Source organism: Chanos chanos, chromosome 1 (genome assembly GCF_902362185.1).
Source record: "Chanos chanos chromosome 1, fChaCha1.1, whole genome shotgun sequence".
In the NCBI taxonomy this organism is placed as follows: Eukaryota; Metazoa; Chordata; class Actinopteri; order Gonorynchiformes; family Chanidae; genus Chanos; species Chanos chanos.
The window spans coordinates 38,042,562-38,057,210 of NC_044495.1; positions in this window are offsets into that span (position 1 = coordinate 38,042,562).

Sequence of the window (14,649 nt, forward strand, 5' to 3'; positions counted from 1 at the left end):
CCCCAGCCCCACCCCTCTGCCCCACCCCACACCCTCCTTCCCATTCCCAAGTTCCCCTCCAACCCTTATCTCCCATCTCCAAACCCATCTCCACCTCCTCTCTCTAACCAACGCAGGGCCATTCAGTGCTAATGAACTGCAGAAATTATGCGAACAGCTTCATTTGTGGGCTTTTGGTGAGGGGGGGTGGGGTGGGGTGGGGACTGGATGGTGGGGGGATGAAGATGCCTGTGAAGGCAAGAGAAGGATTTCAGCTGGCATGCATTCTGTTTTTGCTCAAAGCAAGAGAAACAGACTAGCTGCAATGAGGAAAAAAAATAGGCAAAGTGAAAACAGGTGAGTAGGTCCTTTAGAAGTGTCTTATCCCCCTTTTAACCATAGATGTGTTTGCCCCCATTGTCAACAACATTCATGTGCTTTAAAACCATTTGAAAGTACTCCTCAGCTCATAAATAAAACAAGTGTCTGATGAAAGGACAGACTTGTTGGATAATCGTTTAATTCTACTTTAAATTAGTGGGCCGTTAATAGTGGGGCGTATTTCCAGAATACATCACTGACACAAGAAAGTACTGCAACTTGCAAGTGCAAATTTTCACAACTTCACCAATATGTGCTTTTTGGTTACTAATGACACAGGCAACATTGTCATTGAACAATAATGTGATCTACTGTATATGAAGTTATGCAAAGCACCCCTTAACCTATCAGTGGTTTAGACGTTATGAAAATGGGTCACAGCTCCCATTACTGGTTCCTCGATATAATGGGGAAAATGTGCACTGTGTACTAGCGACTGACTGGATGAAAGTCTTCATTTATAGTCTCGCTTTGGTGCACTCTTGAACAAGGCTCTGAACTACAAAACTACTTCAGAAACTTACAACATCTGAGATGAGAAGAATATATTTTAAATATGAATGAACATTTCAGAAACTTCTGAAAATTGATGTGTGTTGTGCCTAATAAAGCCACAGAGTTAAATGTCATCCTCATTCTCCTGGCAGGTTTGCATAAAAAACCAAAGTATAGTTGGCCTAACATTTATAAAATGGCAAAATTAACCAAAAAAGTTACCACTCCCAGTATACACAGCCCATTAAAATAAACGTGAAGGGGAGATTCTTTTCTGAAAACGGGACTTCATGGACTTGCTCCTCGAACAAGGATTAAGCCCTGTCTTGGATTAAGTTGCATTCTAAATGGAAATGATCTATTTCAATACAAACTAATCTTAATCTTTTTTTCTGTGAAACTGCACTCATATTTATTTGTGTTTACTGCCTTGGAATGAGCAGATTTTGGAAAAATGTGAGAAATTAGTCAGCAATGCTTAACATCATCCGTTCTCTTTGCTGACCTGGGTTTCTGAACTTTTAGCATTGTTACTTTTCTCTTATATCTTTTTTTTATCTTTCAGAAATGTTCCTTGGAAATTCTGAGGCTGTCCAATAGATTATAAAATGCAATGCCAATAATCATCATATCGTACTGCATCAAAACCTCAGAAATATTACAGAGATGCTAGGCTACAATGACTCAAAGTTTCCCCTCATCCTACTCAGACCCAAACAGCTACAGGAGCCTTAGGACAGTTTCCTGTAGATAAGAGATAGAGAGAGAGAGGAAGGTCGGAATGCTCATGGTCACTACAGCTGAAATATCTCTATCAACAGCTCTCAAACTGATGAAGGGAAATTCAGGCTTTGTATTTTAGGACTTCCTCAACAGAGGAACTGCACTTCTGACACAGTATGTCACAAACTGTGATATTTTAGACATACACGCCAAGCCAGAACATGGCATTTAAAAAAAAGCATAAGCTATAGATATTTCTGAAAATAACTGGGCATCAGATTAATAAAGAATAAAAAATACAAAAAGCACCAGTGTGCAACACTGAAAATAAATTGAAAAATGGATTGGGTTGCAAGTGTGTTACCATGCAAGAGTTGTTTTTGACCATACAGTACAATGATTGTCATTAACCTTGAGTAATTAGTTCCGATCACGCTACTAATTGACCGTTCAGTCAAGCTATGGCATCAATTATATTTTATAGGGCTGTTTACGATTTTAGACCATAGAATAAACCAACAGCTTATTGAGAAAGAGATGCTCCAACTGGCAGATATCTAACTTCAGTCAGATCTAGGAATTCCCTGTAAGATCTTGGAAATTCCAAATAGTCCTTAAAACTCTTATTGGACACTTCATTAAATTAAATACATGAATGTGTGAATATAAAACAAGTGGATATAAAACATCACATAACAATTCAGCACTTTCGGCATTTTTGTACTGTGAGCTCTGTTGTTTGGGCCTTAGTCTCTGCAGAGGTCTCAAACTGAGAGGCGTCATTGTTTTTCTGCCACACCATGTCTGCCTTGCAGCAAGTCTCATGACACGCTGTCCTGGAAAGTTCCAATAAAATAGCGGCAAGTAGGATCACAAAAAGAAAAGAAAGTAAGAAAAAAGAAAAAGAAAAACTATTCAGAGTTGTAAACAATGCAGCCACAAGATTTCACTAGATCAACTTCTTTTTTGTTTTACTTCCAAGCAAACTTCCATATGCTCAGCCTCGTGTTTTTTTGTGGAGCCATTAGCATGTCTCCAGACGTATTCAGCTGTTTGCATTATCAAAAAAAAAAAATCAAACAGTTCTGCTAGTAGAGGGAACTGTTACTTTTTTGTTGCTTGTTCTTTGTGAATTACTGAATAAAGGCCAATAGTGGGGGTCAGAGGAAAATCATTAGCATTTCCCTCTCTGTTTACCATATCAGCTCCATATGGACAAGGGAAGTAATGAGCGCCCAGCTCTTTTGTTGGAACTATATACTCTTTGCATCTTTTATGTAAACTGACAAAAAAAAAAGAGTGCAGATAATTTGACATTGTCTCGGCAGCGGCATATTATTGTTTTGGAGATGAAAGCAAAATAAAAAGGACTGGTAGGCTCATGTGGTGTAACTACAGTCTGAGCATAATCATTCATTAAAATCCAAGCGCATCCACCGAGAACAAGAAAGCCCACCAACCACAACCAAATCCCCACAGCCCCCCCCCCCCCCCCCCCCCCCACCCTCTCAGGAGGCTTGTCCGAACCCTTATCCCACATCAGCAAGAACAAATGGCTGTGTCTTTTTCACAGACCTCCACCGTCATCATGCTCGTGTTCATTAACGGTTGCACCATTGACATGGCTGAAGGCCTCCACCTGTCAAACTGTTTCACTGGACAAACTTGGTGATGACAAGACTCTTCCTGAAGATGGGATGGGCTGACACGATGCACTATTCAGAACACAGTGGAGGTCTCTGTTGAAGATGAGAGATGAAACTCCTCCCTCTGCCTACCCCACCCCCCTCAACCCCCTTCCATTTTTTCCCCCTTTTTTCCCATTTTCATTTTCTTATGAATTTAGAGCCTTGTCTATTGTCTGGTGTATCTAGGTCAAGGGGCTCCTAATCACTTAGTCGATCGATTAGAGGAAAAGCTGAACCGTGGATGATTAGCACTAACCGATAGGACTAAGATTGCGGTTGCCTTTGCACTGGGTTCATCGAAAGCCATGTGTAGACACAGAATTAGAGAGGGAATATATGACAGTTAGAATCATGTATCTTTCTGGTAGATCTCCATGATCATACACAGATTAAGGTTGCATTGGTAATCTCAGGACAAACTCAAAGAACCAAGAGCATTTATGTGATACAGTTTGTTGCCACAAATGTTTGCAAGTAGTTGATTCACTGATGATTTGTGTGATGGTGGCATTTGCATGAAGTTTTATTCATATATACATGCTAACACATGGACTTCAGCTAGACATTGTCATTTTTTTCCCAGTTACTTTGGCATAGTTTTCAAAACTGTGTGCTTAACATCACACACACACACACACACGCACGCACACACGCACACACACACATAGACACAAGCACACGCACACACACACACACACTCACACGTAGACACAAGCACACGCACACACACAAACACACGCACACACACACAAACACAAACACAAGCACAGGCACATGCTCACGCACACACATACACACACACACACACACGCACACACACACAAAGTCAGATTGCATTTCATAACTGAATGTACGAAATGGTTTAAAATCGTGTGGGAATTTTTATGTATTTTGTCTTTAAGAGCTCATTGTATGTGGGTCCTAGCTACTGGCCAGTACATGCTAGAATTACCGGAGGAGTTTTTAGAAGAAATCTGGTATTCTATAGAGAACAAAGAGGGCTTAGCCACTTTTGTTTCCATTATCTGGAGCATGATGACTCTTGTATGTCTCTTCTTCTATTTTCAGTAGTCTGTGCATGTGTCTAAGATTAGTGTGCTGTGGACAGCAGACCTGATGTGGTCAGTAGTTCACCTTGAATTCACATCTGTGAGTACCGACGAACTTACCGCACCTTCCACAGGAGGCAATGACAAGCACAAACCTCCTCTCTGGATTAATGACTCATCCTCAGTTAAAGGAAAAATGAAACGTTAAAATGACAAAGCTGTTTAACTTAACATTTGAGCATATGGCTTTTCTCATAAATCTGCTCTTCTAAAAATGGCCTACTACAACAATGAATTCATAACCATACTATTATTATGCCAGAAACAACACGACTGTGTGAAATGAATTACACTGTAGATAAAAATAGATGTTTCTCAGTACTGGAATTTAGATCTGAATTCTGAGTACCATAAAAAAAAAAATCATCATCTTGATTGTCATGAAGTCTTTTGGGTCAGTTGAGTTCTTTGGGCTATGAGCACAGTGTCCCTCAGGATAGCCCAGGCCGTCAGAGTGATTACTAACAGAAATGTAACGTGTGACTTTGAACTTCATCAATGTGCCTCCCTACTAAAGATATGTAATTACAATGACATCATTAAAATACACTATAAACCACAGTTTTGTCATCCGAGATGGATGTGTCAAGGTTTCCTACTTTTGACTGTGTAGATACACACACAGAGCTCAGAATACATGACATTATATAGCTTTAAATCATTCCATGGTATGATTTTATGTGCTCTCACTGCACAAACTCTTTCATACTGTGGATTTTCATAGCATGCTTAAATTGTGCTTCAACAATGAGACAAATTTTTCGTTAGCCATAAAATAGTGTTGTTTATTACTCAGTAGGTAAAAATGACCTGCTTATCTGACCAAACTTACAGCCCTTATACTGTCCCTTGATTTTCAGATACTAAACTTGAATTAGAAACAGTAATGTTGTACTATTACTTGTACTATTACTATTATTGCTGATTGAAGTTGACTCAGTCTGAGCACTTTATTAGGGAGACTAAATGTTCACTAAGCTTTTCTGCCAGTACTCACCTGATATTTCTTCAGGTACTGAATGAATACTTGTCAATTTTCAGGTTATTGACTACACAGTCGTTTATAAATTACACGGTTCACGAATTCACAGCAAGTTGTCCAAAGCATTACTGTATGCCTTACTGCACTTGTTTAGAGATACTTGGGTGCATTTTATTGGGGTTATGGGTAATTTGTAAGTCTTTAATTACTGAACCAATAATTTAAAGGTCCTGGTTATGGGTTCAAAAACACAATCAGTAATAAATAATCGCCTTTTAGATCATTTCACAGGCAGTAGAACATCAAAATGTATCTTCAGACTGTTGGCTATTGCTCTAGAAATGCTAACACACAGCCCTTATTCCACTAATTTCACAGTTATGCAGTTATCAAAGGTATCTAAATGTTTTATGGTGTGTGGATATCAAATTATGCACTGAGTAAACAAACATACAGTTGGGGGAATATTTTTCTGTAAGTCAATGACTAGAGTTTGTGAATCGAGTATTGTACGAAGAAACTGGCCGAGAATCAAAGCTATGACATACTCTTCTCGACTCCATGAATGTCTGGCACACAAACAGATCACAAAGATGTAAGCGACTGCATACATCTCTGAACATTAAAGTATTTACTGTTTTTATTTATTTTTCGAGATTCTGTTTACCTTTGGTTATGAATGGGGCCTTTCTCCTTGTGCTTCTGCTCTGTAAGGACCAGGCAGCGTGGGAAGTCAGTGTACTTTGTTTGGCAGGGTCTGTGTGGTTTCTCTACCACTCTGTTAAAGCTAAAGGACTCCTTTATTGTTGACCTTCCTGTTCTCACATCTTTGTAGGAGACGACACTTAGTATTGCCACACTATTCATTCTCTATTATAGACAAAACTTAAGGATATACAGGATGTCATATGACTTTGTTGTGTTACCAGCAGAAACACTGGGTGAAATAACTATCTCATACCAAAAAAAAAAAAAAAAGATGAAAGAATTAGCCTTCTACAGATTTTTTCATTGTCTCTTGGCCTCTGAGCTTCACACTTGAACAAAGTAACAAGTGCTGCATTAGATCTCATCTCACTAACATCATTTGCCCATAAATGGTACTACAGACCTGATGTACTGGGGTTGAAAACTAAACTTGGCTTGAATATAAGAGCAAGCATTTATGACAGTTACAAAGAAGGCTGTTCTGCTGTTTTACTGGGACAGTCTAGTGCCGCATCTCCATTTGGCATGTATAGCCACTTGAGCAATATTTCCCCACAAAACTTGTAAACAGCATTAGAAAAAATTTATCTCACATATTAACTCATTAATTCTGAAGCAGAAAACACACACATTTCTATTGACAGAAACATAATTCAGTTCAGCTCCACTCAATGGACCTGATCAGAATTTTCATCTATCTAATCTCTTAACCACTAACTGAATTTGTCTGTATTTCAGCTTTAAGGAGAAACAAATAAAAATTGACTGAATAAAGCATTAAAACCGCACATGGTCCTTGGAGTGGTTCTTGGCTCTAGTTTTGCATACTGAGACACATTGATTTAAACCTATTCTTCATGCTATTTCTATTCTATATGCTATTTTGAAAGTCGCTGAGGAACTTTGAACAAGAGCATCTGCCAAATGGCTAAACGCAAACATAAATGTAAGTCTTGGATAAGTTTTGAATGATAGCACACCAATGGGACCTAAATGTGGTTTATGTATATGTTATACCTTACTATGTCAAAATTTAGTTAAAAATAAAAACAAAATAAAACCTGTGATAGTAACATTATTATCGAGATGCTCAGTGTTTGTCAATAACGCTGCACAGTGAATGTAGTGAATGCTCAGAGGGGAAAGCTAGGATAGATGGTTTTCATCTTGAGGGTGCAAATAGTGGTGTTGCTTTCCATCACCAAGTGTTTCGCTTAGGAATTTTATGTTGTTATTTTGGAATTGCCCCAGTTTCTTCTTCTTCTTCTTCAAAAAAAGTATGTCAACCAAATGGACATTGCTAACAGCCAACCCTACAGACAGTAAGCCACAAAAAATTCTTACTGTAATTTGAAGTACAGTGTTAAGATACTGATGAAAATCATTATGGAAAGACAGCGACAAATACAATAACATAGACTATTTAAATCATTTCCATAATTAAAAATTTCTCAGTCCTCCCAGATTTATCAAGTGGGGTGGGGATTTCCTTCTCTCCCTGTTGTTCACATCTCATGTGCAATATAAAGTTTTGTCTTTGGAATTTCTGCAACGTGAGAGCTCAGACGTTGTCAAACAGAGGTCTGTTCAGGGGCTGAGGCTGTTGAGAAAAAGGCGACACATTGTTTGCCTCTGTGGTGTGGACTTCTGGAATGCAGGCAGAATGCAGGCGGCTTACTGGGCAGTGAGAAACACTAATGCCTGCCTGATCTGAATGAGGAAGTGCCTTGAACAAGCAAAGCCCTTTAAAAAAGAAGGAAAAAAAAATCAACTCTGTGTCTACGTTTTTCAAGAACGGCACATTAGTGATAAACTGGCATTTGGCAAGAGTCTGTAGTCTTATTAGTGAATCCAGGAGAGAGATATAACTTCAAAGAGATTTCATTGTGATCAGTGAACGTGTGGTATTGTAATGGATTACTTTTGGACAGACATCTAGTCCTTTTTTTGCCCATCAAATTTGAATGTTGGTAAGGCTCATTATGCTGTTACCCGATAGCATTGTTCCTAAATGATGTTTGCACGTTGTAGAATTGATGATGTTGAGATTTTTTTTTTTTTTTTTTTTTTTTGCGTCGTCGATTGGATTCAGTTCTAACAGAACTAATGATACCCACACACAGATTCTCTTAAACTGAGAACACTGGAAAATTTACAAGATGTGTATGGAAAAACTTAAGTTATACATTTTCATACGCACGTGTGTGTGTGTGTGTGTGTGTGTGTGTGTGTGTGTGTGTGTGTGTGCGTGTGTGTGTGTGTGTGATGTCCTACCATTGCAGTTTGTTTTAACACAGCAATGACATACATGTATTTCCAGTGTGTAAAAATGCCTAGAAAGCTTTAAATTCCTCCAAAACCCTAAATTCTATTGTTCAGTTTTAGTTTCTCTTTGATTCGTTTTGTCAAATGCTTAAAATGATAGAATCTGGACAATGTGCAAACTCATTATAGAATCCTGCTCAGGGCACTTGATTTCTTTTTGAAGGTGGTGATGGGTGGTTTGGAGAGGGAGGAGGGGGTTGTTTCGTCCTCCCCTCAGGAACCAGCTTTGTAAGGAGTCTCATAGAAGTGTGGAAACCCTGGAGGCTGTGCTTAAGGAGGGGTTGGGGGTGGGGGGTGGGTATGGATTGTCCTCCCATCCTCATCTGGGAAAGTTTGCAATAAAGAAAATAAAAGTTCAGAGGATTCGGGCCATAAACACCGTCCAGTTACACAAAGCAAGAGAGGGTCAAAGGTCACATAGCACTGACCAAAAGCTTTAAGAAGTGACAAACAAAAGGGTCGGGGCTAAAACCTGCAAAGAGAAGCGTTATCAGGGGGAAGGAGTCTTGCGTTGACAAACGACTAAGCCCACTTTATTTTTCTCTTTCTCTTTCTCTCTCTCTCTCTCTCTCTCTCTCTCTCTCTTTCTCTCTTTTTGTCAGTCTCCTCCTTCTCGAAGATCTTAAATGATTTGTAAGCTATTGCTGTATCGTTCAGGTCCTGTGAGAGCAGAGCCTGAACAGTAACTCTCTCCCTGAGGCTCTGTAGACAAAAGCCTCTGGTCTGAGATTTATGCACCTCCAGAGTCCAATTTCAGAAGTTCAACTTCAAGTTTGATTAGACTTCTCTGACCTTGTTCGGGTTTTGCCTCAGCGAGTGTCTCCATTTCATTGTTTAGCATTACTCATTGGTATAGGATGACTTCTGGATCCATTATTGGATCAAAATTGAATAAAATCTATAGATACCACATTGAGCAGAGACAGCAGCAGCAGCAGCAGCAGCAGCAGCTATATTTATGAGTTTAGTTGCATGATGGGTTATACACCTCAAAAAAAAAGTCAAAAAAGATAGATTAAATTAATTAAATTAATTAATAAATGAATCCTAAAAAGCCAGGACATGAAGATTTAGCTGATTGAGCATTCATTGTTGGATCAAGCTGGTGACTTCTACAGACTGGCAGAATGTGAAAGGAACAGATGGAACGATTTAGGCTGTCACAATCTTCCTCCATCATATGACCTCTGTCCTCTCTGTCCCTACAGACAAACAGAGAGAAATAAGACCGATCAGTGTTGTCTATTTATAGAATGTATTTTAGGATATATATTGATATGTTAGGCACAAAAGCGTCATTTAAAAAAAAATGATCAACTTGAATTAGTATGTTTTGTTTGTTTGTTTGTTTGTTTGTTTGTTTAAGCATGTCCATACTGGCTTCTTGTTTTATTGTACATACATGACATCTTTTTGATTATATTTGCCATGAAGAGACCAGAGGGACCGGAGACAAATTGGAGTAGGTTTGATGAATGCTTCTCCGTTTAAAAGATAAAATAAATAATGAGAAAATACAATTCCTCTGATTAGGCTGTGTAGGCAGATGGAAGCAGCAGGCGCTACCAATCAGCCAATGACTTATAGGCACCACCGGAGGAAGTGAGGTAGACACAGGCATTCTGCTCTGTCTAGCTCACACTCTCTAAACACAACCAGAAACAGAAACAAACAGAGAACAACACTCGAGTGATGACAGTCCAACGAGCGCAAAGCACCGAAACAAATGTGAGTGTACTGAGAACAATTTTCCTTTTGTTGAACAATGAAATCCTGTAAATTAATGATGGTTTGAGCTGTGAGGGGGGGAAAATGGGCCCCCATTGCTTTCTCTCTCTCTCTCTTTTTAATCAACACATTTAGTTTGCTTTCACTGAGTGTTTGATTGGATCATTTTAGCAATTACAAACAGTGTGCTGGAGACAGAGCCTTCACAAATGATTGTAATTTAATGAAGACATAACTGTGTCGGCATATGAGATTCCAAGAGACTGAGAGAGAGAGAATCGAACTTTTTTTTTTGGCGAAGGAAACTTGGAGAGCCTTTCTGATTATTCTAGAGCTGCTTTTTAATATACTCACCCTCTTTTAGATGAGAGATGTTTGAGATGTAAACAAGCTGGAGACAGAAATGGCTTTCAAACATTGTTGTGATGTACATGCACAAAGTAACAGTTGGAAAAAAGATGCCTTGATATCAGAGCAACATTTTTTACTTATCCAACCACATTCATTCACCCCCCCCCAACCCCCCGGAATTAAATTTTTCACTCAGTCCCTTAGTTATTTCCCTCAAAGGCTCCCATAGAAATGTATAACTTCAAATTTGTCCCCATGCCGTCCCTATGTGAGTGTAACGTCAACACTTAAATAAGAGGACCTTTTCAATGTTAATACTATAATCTGTCTCCTGCCAACCTAAATGCTGACCCTCCCTGCTTCATATAGGCTTTCACTGTTATCTCATGGGAATTTGCTGGAAAGATGAATATTTACTTTTTCTTATGGGTGGCAGTACCATCAACCAAATTAGAACTCTTGAAGTACAGAGCTTAATGACAGTTTAATGAGAAAATGCACGAGGGCGTCTTTGCCTCAGTCTGATGCCTTCCATGTTATGCAGGCAATCCCATGTTTTGTGCATGGAAAATATCAATAAATACCAAATGACCTTGACTGCCATGTGTTCATTTGAAGTGGTTTCTTTCTCGGAAGATGGCTGTCATACCTTCGACAGTTCCATCGGATATCAGTCGTTTCACATGCAATGGCTTTCTTTCTCTGTCTCTTTGTTATCGTCTGTGTAAACAGCCACTGCTTTTAACAAAGACCGCTGTTAGATGACATCTCTCAGTCTTCTATCTACCTATTTAAAGAGAGAATTACAAATCAGTGAGAACAAGTTCGTCATTTGCATACCTGGAGAAAACAGTACACTTGTGCTAAATAATACTAAGATACATAATCATTATCTTTATCCTCATTCTTATTCTTATTTTATCTACCCTCTCCTTGACAAAGAAACAAAATGTACCTTATTAAAACGATCAGTCAATAGGGGTGGTTCCCTTCTTTCTCATGTATGCTAATGGAGTGAATTAATTAGGATAACAAGCAATTGAGCATGGGCCCAAAACAAAGTGGCTAGTGTAGCGGAGGGCTGGTAGGTTGGCTGAAGTGATGCCAGTCTGCGTGAACGCACTCTCTGGCTCTCACTCAAAGCCACTGAATGCCTGCTCTAGCTATAGACAGACCCTGTGTGTTAATTATATCAAGTGACAGGCCTTATTAGAACGATAGGGCTCGGAAGGCTGGCACGGGGTACCTCTGGGCTGGCTGACACCTCTTCAGTGCGTGTGTGTGCTTGTGTGTGTGTGTGCTTGTGTGTGTGTGTGTTTGAGTCTGACTGTGTATACTTCCTGATATTAGAATTTTTTTTTTTTGACCAACAAAAAAAGACATGAATGGAGTTGGATTATTAAATAGTGCAGACAGACAGAAAACAGTGAAGGATATGATGGTATGGCAGCATACTAAGACTTTCTAAACACGCATTTGGGTTGGAACCACAGTTTCGGGCCCATGATACTACTCCAGGTCAGTTTCCCTGAGTTGTCCTGCTAGTGTGTGTGTAAGTGTGTATGTTTGTGTGTGTTTGTGTGCATGCGTGTGTGTGCGTGTGCGCGCGTGTGCATGTGCACATGTGTATGTGTAGGTGTATGCATATGTGTCTGTGTATGCGTATGTGAATGTGTGTGTGTCTGTGTCTCTGTGTGTATGTTTGCTTGCGCGTGTTTGTGCAAAACAGAGCCTGATGAGGTAACGCTGTGTGTGGCACGTCAGGGCACTCCGGCCAGGTCGTCTGCGGAGCCCGCTCTCAGGCACCAGGCGTCCTGAATAAGGCCGTCCTTCTCACAGCCAAGCCTTGACCGCAGCTCCAGTCCACACCTTCAAAGCCTTTTGGCCACAATTCAGCCCAGGGAAAGTGCACAGCCCCTTCAAACAATCTGGCCTGTGTGTGTTTGGAGGTCAAGGGGAACCAGATCCAGCCCTGGGCTGCAGGCGAGCTAAACATCAGGCCGGTCAATTAGAGTCACTGCCTCTGTCCACCGCTTCGTTGGCTAATTGAAAGCATAAGGAGAAATGGAGCAGCCCTAATCGATGGATGTTTTGATAAACCGTGGGAAACGGTGCAGTCAAACTGATAGAACGTGTCTGGGAGGCACATATTGTGAATTCGCTTCACGGGCTTTCTCGTCTTAAGAAAGCCTTTTAACTTTATCTGTGGTGGCATTACACAAAACAAAACAAAACAAAACAAAAATTTAGTCATCAGAATGTGAAAATAGCAGACTTGTTAGTGTGGTATTACAGAAAATTCAAAATGAATGAATGAAATGTGCAAGCTCATGCCCTCCAGCAGGGTTCAAGCAAAAGAAAGACTGTAAAAAAGAGCCTGTTCATTACTTAGGTCTCTGTTTAACTTTAGGAGGGTTGAAGGGTGAGTAAGTGTGTGTTGTTTATGGGTATGTGTGTGAAGGAGTGAGTGAGTGAGAGAGAGAGAGAGAGAGAGAGAGAGAGAGAGAGAGGTGTGCCAGGCCATCGTGTTTGTATTTGAGTGGTGTTTAATTCAGTCACTTTTTCCTGGCATCTCGTTGCTGCAGAGAGACGCTCAGTCACACAGACCAGCCTCTCTCTACTCGCTCTTCATTAATTAATGACAACAAATATGTTTACAGGCCTGTGAGACGCCAATGACAACCCCAAACCTTTTCCAATGAGAAATTCCTCCCATTCCACTAACCCTCGAGAGAAGAGCTGTAAAACCCATCAGCTTATCGTTATGTGGTATGGGCATATCCAACTTGGCTCGGCGTAAAACCAGTAAAACATAGTTTAAAGTGGATATTTCATATGAGTTAAAATTGAAGAGTCATTCAGGACCATGATAAATTATGATATCCTTGAACTTGGCAGTTCCCTGCATGGTCTGAAGTAGTTATTTTAAAGTAAATTGTATTATTTTTGTTCATATTTTTGTCGTTGTTTAGTAGTTGCATCGGTCACTGATACTACTTGCCACTAGTTATCAGTATTAGTATTAGCTTTTTATTTTTTGCTTTTCTTTTGGGACAATAGTGCAGTAGCAGGAACAGATGAGAGGATCATTATCTCTTTAAATTCAAGACTATTTCATATTTTATGATCCAACTGTTAATTTATCTTCAGTTCTGGAATGTGCTACAGTACATTAATTAAGCATGGGAGATAATTTCAAGAATGAAATGTTCCACGGTCATGTCTGGGCAATCATAATATTCATCATCTGCATCAACTCGTCATCTTATTGTTTTAATGTCTTGGTATTTACAATGTTCTGCCCTGTGGAAAAATAAGACACACCTTTTTGTGAGATGGCGAAGTGAGAGAAAATTGAGTTAGCTGTGGAGGATAGTCAGTCCAGATATAAGTGTGGAAGATGAAGCCTAAACTCGCCATCCCAACTACATGTTTCGATAGACTGGACAGTCAGTGCACTTCATGACAATGTGGTATCCCCCCAATGACTGGAACTGCTTATTTTTTGTCATCTTTTGTGTGAGAAACTACATGATAGCTCTAGATTATGGGGCTATAGATCCACTTGTGTCTGTCTGTAGTTCATTCTCTTACTTTCCTTCAACTTCTCTATCATTTGTATCTGCTCTATACTGATCTCAGTGGCAGCACATTTACTATAGACAGCTCTTTAATAGCTACATGCTTGGTTTGCTTTCGCTTTGGACAAAAGCATCTGTTAAATGAATAAATGTAAATGTAAGTTCCCCACTGTAGGCAACAACACCTTTTCAGACCTGCTTTCTGAAAAGATAGTTAACTTAACTGTCAGATGTTAAACCAATGAGACACTGTTGTTTGCAAACTTATGTATAACAATAGACTGCCTGACACATTCACTCAGGTCAGCGTCAACTGTGAACTTAACTCTGTGCATATAGGAATACAGTGTTATATTAGCTCAAATGTAAAAATTAAAAATGAACAATGTGGAATTAGTATGGTCTGAAACCAGTTTCATTCAGTTATAAAATATTGACTGAATTTAAAATCAGATGGAATCAGTTTTAAAGAGTCGAGTAGTTGTTTTAAGTGGGGGTTGGGGTGGGAGTGTTAAACACACACACACACACACACACATTTATTCACACACTCTCGTATGTACACGTTGTTAAAAGAGAGAGGAGGATGTTACACAAGG